Here is a 10286-nt window from a genome sequence, read left to right as displayed (position 1 = left end):
CTGCAATCACAGACTAGATTTCCCAAAGCTCTAGCTCACATGAAAGTTAGGCATATAGGTGGAGAAAAGAAGTATAAAGTAGAAGAAAAAGGATGAAAATAATAAGCAGGGAATTCCAGCTGAGGCTTTCTCAGCATGAGAGGAACAGAGTATGTCATGTAGACTGTTCTCATCTGTGTGTGTCCTCAATGGGTGCATCTCATTGTCTGATCCATGCAGGCCTGAGGTACATAATGCAGCTTCCTCAGGAGCATTTGCTGACAGCTTAACTCCCTGTCTTTCCAACAGGACCTTTCAGTAGGTCCAGTGTGATTTTCCTCTCTAGGATCTTCCTCTGTGAAATGCAGGTTGCACAGCTGTGTAACTCACAGCCAGTGGCTAAGCTACTCTCTTTTGGTGTTTGTTGTGTTGTTACTTGTTAGGCTGTTACCTGCCTTTCTGCTTGTTGCCTTCCAGTTCCCCTATTCAAATGAGCAAAAATATTCCCTCATTTCAGTAGGTGGGTATAGCTTTAATAGACAAGTCATGTATTGATAACCACAGTGCTGCCCCTTTACTCATTTTAATTATTCACTGTAGCAGGCTGCAACCTTGTCATATTCCCCTAAATTGCCAAAAACATAAAATAAAAGCTGACTAACTCTTTTGGTATCCTTGTAACTCATCTCAAATGACAGTAACGTTACCTAGAGAGAGAGCAAACAGCATAAAGGAACGTGTTATGAGCTCTTCTGTTAAACAGCTGCACCAACTTTTGCCATATGAGAATCTAATCCATTGTATGGGAATCTGTTATATATTTTTCTAGATGTACTGTAAGGCCTGGGTCCTGTGAACTTGTACAAGTATGTAATTTTACTTGCTGGTTGGTGCCATTGCTCTGTGGTTGTCTGTCCCCTTGTTCATACAGAATAACATTACAAAAAGTATTGGTGAATAAAGAGCTGTAAAAATCTGTGGTGGGTATTCAAGCTCTATTTCCCCCAAAATTATAGGAGTCATCCAAGTCATCTAGAAATGCCCATGGTCATTGTTAAGTCTGTTGTGTGATCTGATGGATAGACACACACAGAGAGAGATGTATTCCATGCTTTTAAATGTTCTCAATTTACCACAACTTCTGTCCATGTGCACCAAACATCATTGTCTCAAGAGGCAGTTTACATTGGGAGTAATTGAAAAAGGTTACTGTTAGTGTTGAAATAGAGTTGATTATGTTGTAGTGTGAACCAGGTTTTTCTTCTTGTGGCAAGACCCTTCTAGCTTCAGATTTAAAAACCTTAGGCCCTGATCCAGTCTTTCCAGTGCTTTTGCTGACAGCTGGAATAGGCCTTCAGCGCTCACATCAATATGTCAGCCCGCTACCTGCTAAGTCCTTGGCTCCTCCATTTTCTGGCATCTTCTGCAATAGATTAGATGATACAAAAAAAATGCCTTGGCTTCTAGTTGCAATTTCACATATGGTAAAATGAGCTCAGCACTTTGTTATGTTTTTTTTTTTTTCCCTCAATCCTTCCTCCTGGTGACAATTCCAAGAGCATGTTTGGAAAATGGAAGTGGAAAATAGGAAAAATTGAAGAAAGTAGTGGAGATCTGAAAGGATTGAGGTCTTGATACAAGCATGATATGTCAAACAGAAAAACCTCTTCAAACCGTCTCTGCAAACTCACAGAAGAAAATATGATGCGTGGATTTTGTGCAAAAGATGAAGAATCTGGAATGTTAATGCTTTGAGGTAATATGGAGGTATCTGCTGGCCTGCTGCAGTGGCAATAGCATGAATAAGAAGAGTTAAAAGCTATTAGTTAGACAACACTTGTTGGAAACAGAAGTTGAGTGAAGCACTAACAGAGCCAATAGGACAGGAAACATCTGTCATACTGGCAGAGTCAGCATTGTAACCAAAAAGGACCTTACCTTTGCAGTCTTTGCTAGGGCAGGCTGAAGAATTTGAAGTTGAACTACATAGTTAACATTTTAGAGAGTTCATTCCAACTTTTTGCATCAATGACAACTATGTGTTATTTTAAGCTCATCTTTGATGATCTAGAACTTATTTATTTGATCCTGAATATTTAGTGGGATTTTTTAAGCTATCCTCTCGGTAGATCACTACTAGATGTCTTCATCACTCACGCAAACATTTGCAGTTCAGCCACTGAATTAAAAAAATAAATAAAGAAAATTAATCTGTAGTTATGACCATTATGTCTAAACATTTATCTCTTTTTAAATGCAGTATTCCTAAAGTCAGTAAGTGTGGGTCTTTTTAAGTGATAGAAAAAGTAAATTGCTGCTGAAAGTCAGGCACTGAATTTACAGAGAAACATCAAAGGACAGTGAGTCCAAGTCCATCATCGGTTCCACTTGGTGGGGTAATAATAGAAAGGAACTTGCTTGTTAAGACCATGTGCAGGTGGGATCACCACGGTGTTTTACACAGGCTTTCTGATCAATTATCTCAGCTCGATATGTAATTGCCACTCAACTCACAGCGTCTGTCAGGACATGCATGTTTTTGACAAAGCTTGTGACAGACATATATCTGCCTTTGAGCCCACTCTTAATTTCCTTTTCTTGCATAACCACTGCTGCTTCTTTATACTACAAGATCATATTGCTGGAGCTGAATGTAACAAAATTAGCATCAAGATTCAATTGGAAGAATAAAACAACTTTTCAGATGACAAACATTAGAGAGCTGATAAGTGCTCCCTAACAAACATCTCTGCTATGAAGCTTTGTTTACATGTTTAATTTAAAGTGTAAATTATTAACCAGCAGTCTGTAGCAAAAAACCTCTTTTAGTTTGGCTTGCTCCTACTGTTTTTTAGTAATTTAGGAAGGTGCTCCTAGCCATTCTACATAGCTGACAGAAGAACAGACCCATGAGATTTCAGAGACATAAGCAAGTTCCTGGTAGGTGTAAATAAGAAATGTATTATCATGTCTTCATATTAGGTGAAAGAGTTCCAAATACATCCCACTGTGGGCTCCGTGGGAGATGTGCTCCTGCTGTGCATCTCCCCAGAGACACCAGGCGCTTCCAAGGTCACGCAGTGCTTTCAGTCTTGCTCTGCAGTGTGTATTCCTCGCTGCCGTGCAATGTTAGCGCTCTGTCCACAGCAGGACTCTGCATACGTCTGCGGGAGAGGCTTTGCTTCTGCATCGTGCTGTACAAAGTCAAATGCTTTAACGCACCCTAGCATGGTTTAGTGGTGGGCTTGGTAGTGTTAGGATAATGGTTGGACCTGATGATCTTAAAGGTGTTTTCCAACCAAAATGATTCTATGATTCTGTGTTGGCATAATTCAGACTTGTGTCTAAGACCATTATGGTTCATGTCTCATTCATGAATGCAAAGGTCAAACAGCCATGCACACCAGCTGGGCAATTCTTTTGAAGAGGAGGGTGCTTGGCTCCTGATGAGACTTGAGACAGGCGAATCTTTTGGTCGCTGACACACATAAACACTCTCTTTGGGAAGGAAAGGATCTGAATATCTGTGTAGCTGTGGCAGGGCCACTACCACAGGGGTCCTTCCCCTGTATAACTACATTCGTTGATGTAGATGCAGGCATAAGAGAGCTGTGTGTTGTCACTGTCGGATGTCTACCAAATGTCCTAGGAGTGTGTGCCCCATGGGACAGGAGCTGAGATGGAAGGGACAGCCTTCTCAAATCTTCTAAGTCCGCCCCTGATATGGGACTCTGTCTAGATAGTGTAACTGCGGTGGATTTGTGATTGGTTGAAATTAACCTTTAATGTTTACTGAAGAGCTGGGTAAAGGAAGCAAAAGGTTTTTTGATCCATAAACTCACTTATTCTGAAATCAATGCCTACATTTCCTGGGACTCCTTGGCAATGATGACTGGGGATTTCTTGAAATTGAATCTCATCAGCCTCAATATTTGCTTTTGCTGGAATAGTATTACATAGGTGCATCCTGGGACCATGACATCTTAATTACTAATGCAAAAATTAAATCAGATAGATGCTTTTTGAACCAACATTTTTATCTGCATGTTCCCAGTTCTTAGTATAGCATTGGCATATGCAGTGTGATTTTTATTAATTTTCATGAGGAGGATGGGCTGAAGTCCACTGATTTGTGAGACTTTAGCATGACTTTTGCATACAAATGTCTTAAAATACAGGAATTGTTCTTGAAGCTTATGATAGCTGGAACTGCCTGAGATTGCCTTCATGCTAAGTTTGTGCCCCACTTCTGCAGCAGCACAATGAACTCTGTTGTCTCTGTTACCTAGCAAATGTTGGTTGTTTTAAACAGGTGCAATTAGCATCTAAAAATTAATGAAGTTTCATTAATTATTATAGATTCAAATGGAAAAGCAAGATTTTGCCCTTGCAAACTGTTCTTTGTAATGAATGATATAATGGCTAATTGCTGGGACTGAATCAAGTAGTTAAAAGAAGTACTGGTACTGATAACACTAGAGTTGAATGCATTTTATTACGGCCAAAGCAATTCAGTTTTAAGTGCTGTTTATTTTCCTGTTGTGAGAACTGTTGGTATGTTTGATGCATCTGACACCCTACTGAAATCAGTAGGGAACTGTTAGGGTACAGGATGTATTTAACAGGTCACCAAATAAGTTGCCGTTTCCTGCCAGAACTTGATGACAGGAGAAAATTTCTTGTTGGATGGGCTTATACCAGGTGTCTGAATTTTTGCAGTGTACTGTGGTACAACTTTGTGAAATAAGCCACTAGTGAAATGAGTTCTGAGAATCTGTATAATTAAACTGCTGAAAGCTGTAAAACCACTATGTTAAAGTACGATGTGTACTTACTGTAAAGTAGGATCTGTAAAGTTTCTGGAACTTGCAAATCTAGCTACAAATTGCCAGTAGTTTTTTTAACTGTTATGCAAAATGGTTTCATATTTGGAAATTTTTATAGTTTGGCATTGTTAGTAGCTTACTTTAAAAAATTATGGGCCTGTCCTCTCTTGATACAACCTCTTCATTCACATTTATCCAGTGAAAGTTAAAACTATTAAGCAAGATAGGGATCTGAGATTGCTCTTCTTGCTTCTAATATACAATGAGGTTTTGGTACAACTAACCAATAAAGTGTTAGTTCGGAATGTGATACATCACAAAGTATTTAAAGCTTTGTCATGAATTGCTTTATATCTGGACTGTTACTGATCTTCCATGGTGCAGGTCTCTGACATGGGAAGTGGTGTGGGGGAATGAGGTAGATCTTTCCTGGCATATGAGTGTGTATCAGAAGGGGAAGGCTGTGGAGATTACTGGAACCATGAGTACTCAACTGCTTAGCAAGTAGGGGAGAGGAGGATTCCTCATTTCAATACCCTCATAAAAAGCCTATTCAGGTTTTTACACAGAGAGAAGAAACTAAATCATCAGTACCCGTACAGCAACATTTTATTGCCTTTAGGAACTGGATTTTGCCACCAAACAGAGTAATAAATCCCAGATTTCCAGTAAATCAGCATATGGACTAGGACACAATCTAAGATGTGTCTGTTATTCTGAATCTGGCCACTAAACGTTTAACAGAGGTTTTAGGTAAAAGGTAACATGTGCGTAGTGAGGCTGCCTTGTTTTTCTTGAGTCACAGAACTGGAATAACAGGACATTTTTGTCACCATTCACTGAGCTGCTCATTTGCATGTGGAATTCATTTGCATGCCATTGGCATTTGGGGGAGAGCTCTGAGAAGCATCTGGGAGGATCTGCACTCAATGCAGAAGAGATCTCTGGCTGCAATTGGATGGGAACAAAATTAGCTAGGCCTGTGGGAAAAATTGACAAATTAAACTTGGCTTCACGAAAATGTCTCTCAGTTGCACATTTTTGTTTGGAAAGATGCAGCAGTGCTATATAGGTAAGGCATAGATGTTAGGTATTGGTAGGAAGGAGAATTTCATTCCTAATCACCTTTTGGATTGCATAGCTACCTTCCATCTTTGGGAAGTTCTTGGAGATTCACTTTTTCCATCTTCAAAACACTTTTCTGGTTTATTGGAAGGCTTTGTAGAGTCTAAAGTTCTGTACCTTACCACGCCAACCTAGTTTGTGATCTTCTATGAAAGAGGCTTTTTCAAAGGTAGCTTGTGAATGCTTTCTGGTGTTCTGAAAAACACCAGCTACACACTTGTCAGCAAAATGTTCCTTTGGTTTAATAAGTGCAGGAGCCAGGAAAGCTTGTCCAGTGTTTACCAGGACCAAACAGTCTGGTGGAATGAGTATTCAAGGTAGTGAACCGTGGCTGGAGTGACGCAAATGTGTGTGGACACTCTCAAAGCTGCTCCCTTGCTTGGGGTGAATGTTAATGACTCTTCCATGTCTCATGATGGATTCATTCAGACATTAAGTCACTGGAAAAAATACTCTGAAAAATATGCACATGTTCTTGCTGACTCAAAATCTTGTAATAGCAGCAGGCTTACAGAAAAAAAAAAAAAAAAAAGAAAAAAGTAGTAGTTATTTTGTGATCTTACAAATCAAATGTTGTCTGGATTCTGACTGAACACGTGGTCATTTCAGCTTGTCCAGGACACTTAGCTTCCCTGTTGCTCAGTTAAAGGGTAGGAGCTGGGATGTCTGTGAGTGAAGTAGGAGGCCCCTGTTGCATATAACCAAAGAGGACTTGGAGCAATTGCTGAAGTTGGACTGGAGAGAGGATATTTGTCTTAAATTAGTGCATTGGGTAAATCACTCTTTTTAAAAAAAACATTCTTCAAAGATGGTAACAGGGTGATGGTGGTGATTTAATTTATTTACTTAATTCTATAATTGCTTTAATTTCTAGAATGACACTGAAACTTTATTTAATCTTAATTAGTGATAGGCTGCTCTCTGAGCAAACAGGGCAGCACCTTTTGGGGCTGCGCTTGGGGGAAATATATTAGGGCATTTTCAACACAGTCAAGCAGTAAAAGTAATTGCTCAGCTTGTGCAGTTGTGATGTGAGTGTTCTTGGCAAGGAATAGCCAGTTTTGGATTTGATGAGCCTTCTATATGATTTTGGTCTACTTTGATTTGATCTTTCTGTGCCTCAGGTATATCTGCTCAAGAGGCTCAAGAATAATTTTCCTAGATTTGTTGGTTTGGTTGTTCTGTAAGGATTATACATTCTTCCAGGCAAAGCTGTCTCCTTCCTACTCATTATGTGTGTAGCAACTGGCGCAGTATGTCCTCATAGGTGCCGTTGTAATACAGAGCTCACTCCTATTAATAGTTATAAAGAATTCCCATTCACGTGAGCAGGAACTGAGCCTCAGCAAAAGAAGGGAAAAGGCTTGATTGGGTGAGGTGACGGGTGTGCTGGCCTTGTGTTATTGTCACCCAGAGAAACATTAAGTGTCAGCAGCATGAAGCAGGGCTGGGCATAGTGTAAGCCTCCAGGATGTTTTTTCATGTGAGAAAGTTTCAGATTCAGGATCAGCTTTACATTCAAAATTTAGTTCAGGCACCTGGAATGTTTTATTTATGTTGCATGTAGTAGCTGTACAATGAGGATTTAAGGGAGTTCAGTTTAGGGTGGGAGTGGCAGAGGAAGAAGTACATCTGTTGAAAGATTCCTCTCCATTTCTATAAAGATCTGGCCACATGACCAGTGGCTGGCATCTCCTATATAGGGAATACTTGCATGTGTGCTTATATGTGAGCAAACCCCCCTACTAAGGTGCTCTCTGCTAAGGAACGCATAGCAATACACTTAAGCAGGGAACTGATAAATCCATCACAAAATAGTGGCTTGCCATTTTCTCCTTGCAATTTTTTTTAAACACATATGCATGTTCTTTATATGCAGGAAGACATAAGCTCACATGCTATTTTAAGCATGTGGACAATACACAGAAACTGACAAATCAATTCAAACCTAAGTGCTTAGGTGTTATCAAGCTTGAAGATTAATTTGCAGCAGAAGCTGCTGCTAACTGAACACTGAAATGAACATTAGTTTCCACTTTGTCCTTCAGTGGGTACTAAGAGGAACATGGATCTCTCAAGCCTGATGTTACATAAAGTTGTTGTTAGGATGTAGATTCCAAATTTTGCGCCTTTTATGTTCTCTTCCTTTAGATTTAAGCATAGAAAGCCAGACCTTGGAAAGGTCTGATTGCTGCTGATTTACATCAGCTAAGGGTCTGGTTCAGGGGATGGATGTGACAGCATCTGAACTTGTAGAAAACCCTCTATGAAGCAGTTATTGTCAGTTCTGTATTCCTGTGGTGACTAGCTTCGGTTTTCACAGTACGCTGTAACTGAAATGTAGTTCGCAGCTAACCCAAAGTCACTTCTGAAAAACTGTTTTCACAAGGGAGTTTACTTAAGTTTGAAAGCTATACAGGCACTTAGAAATGGCAGGTAAATCCCTCATTGCATTTGAAAATCCCATTTGGTGCTTACTCCTTGTTGACTTCCATGGGAATTGAGCTTGTTTGTGTTTTTGAAAAATCCCATGGGAATTTATATACATCTTTATCTACTTAAAATTCTGGCTGTTGACAGTTTTGAAAGTATTGTCTGATGGCTAGGAAACTGGAGAGTTGATTTGTGTTCCTGTCCTGGATTTCAGTAATTGCTAACATGGTCCTGCCTGCAGCGTGTAACTTACTCTTTTGCTTAGCATGAAGATTACCTTCTAGCAAATGCCAGTTGATTGATTGGTTATTTATTTTGCATTTATGATATTTTTTCTGCTGTGTTTTAGGATGTGTCAGCTGCACAGGACAGAAGGGTTTTCTGCGCCTGGAAGCTAAAGGCATACAATAGAAAACAGTGTTTACATATGCAGTTCCTATTGCATTGAGCATATTTTCACAAAACCAGAGCCTAACCTTTAGAGTTGACAGCACTGTATTTAATGTGCTTGTAATTTATTTGAAGGCATCACTGATTTTTATTTTAGCTTTTAATATATGACACATTTCCAGTACTAAGAGATTCTCCCAAAAGCAGTCCAAATCACAATCAAAACGGAAAAGATGTAGAGTCAAATGCTCACCCCCTATTCACTGTTCGTAGAAAATCTGTATGAATGGGGATATCAGATACCTGCTTAGGCTGAGAGGTTAATGATTTTTAGAAGGAGTTACCAGCCAGCTTACACATGTGAAAAGTGTCTCTCTTCTAAAGGTCAAGTAAATAACTAGAAATGCAGGGTGAATTTTACCATATGAAATGTTGGTAGTGAAGAAACTGACAGATCATGAAAGTCATCCAGCAAAACTAAGTTGGATTTGAGTAATTTATGAAAGTTAATTTGTTCATTGAGTGCTGGAAAGAAGCAGTAGGCATGGCTGTTTGTCATGCTACAATGATACTCTGTAAGAACAGGCAGCCAAGACAGGATGGACAGCTGCAGCTGACACTGGCTGCTCTGCAAAAGAGCTTAGGTGGGTTTTAGCCCTCTGGATAAAGTTTGCTTACTGCAGTTCCAGGCCCAGAACTGCTTTGAGACAGCAAGGCTTCAACAGGAAACAGAAAGTCACAAACACTGCAAATAGAGAGGAAAGCATCACCTGATTTCCTGTTAGCCTTTCTAACAAGGATGGTCCAAAGGCCTTTGAGCAAAACAGAATAGTTCTTGTGTGTGCTGGGTCTTACCACATGTCCATCCAGCCTATTCTTCTTCTTGGTCTTTTGGCTAAGATTGTCATGTCTGTTCTTGTCTGTTTAATATCTGATAGGTCTTTGCTGTGAGGACTTGCTATTAAATAGCTTTGTGGAGCTGGGCTATGTATGGTTTGTGGGTTTGCACTGTCTTCCCCCTGCACTGATACCCCTCAGTGACTCATCACAGTACAGTAGGAGAACAAAGCAAACAAAGCAGTGAAAATACTGCTTCCCTGTATATTCTCCTGTCCTCCAACAGTTTGCAGCTCAGGTGCTTCCTAAACCAACGTTTTTATCCTTGTAGTAAGCTCTTGATGGAATTTAACAGTCATCTTAACAGATTCTGCATCTCTGAGAAGCTACGGATATGTGTGGTAATTAGGAACACTATCTTTTGCTTGCTTTTTCTCTGGACCTCAGAGAATTGTTGAGCTGCAGTGCACAGGTACAGCTGGGTTTTAGAGGCTGACGGGAGCAAGCTTGAAGGTGAATATTATGAAGCGTCTGTCACAGACTGCCAAGGACCAGAACCGTCTGTGGGAGCTGTCTCTAAAACAAAGGATGACCTGCCAGGTGGTGCTGGGAAGACTGCAGTCACAAGGGTTGTTTGCAGCAGAGCTGCTAGTTTATAAGTCTACACGTGACACTGGGCAAGAAGTGAGCCAGTGG

At 40.1% G+C, this 10286-nt stretch overlaps 1 pseudogene; it reads left to right on the top strand.

Annotated features, from left to right (window-relative positions):
* The first annotated feature begins 9628 nt into the window (after positions 1 to 9628).
* On the top strand, positions 9629 to 9789 carry LOC147415480 (U2 spliceosomal RNA; annotated as a pseudogene).
* Positions 9790 to 10286: the final 497 nt, after the last annotated feature.

Source organism: Leptosomus discolor, chromosome 5 (genome assembly GCF_034619465.1).
Source record: "Leptosomus discolor isolate bLepDis1 chromosome 5, bLepDis1.hap2, whole genome shotgun sequence".
NCBI lineage: Eukaryota > Metazoa > Chordata > Aves > Leptosomiformes > Leptosomidae > Leptosomus > Leptosomus discolor.
This window is presented reverse-complemented; position numbering and strand designations above follow the sequence as displayed.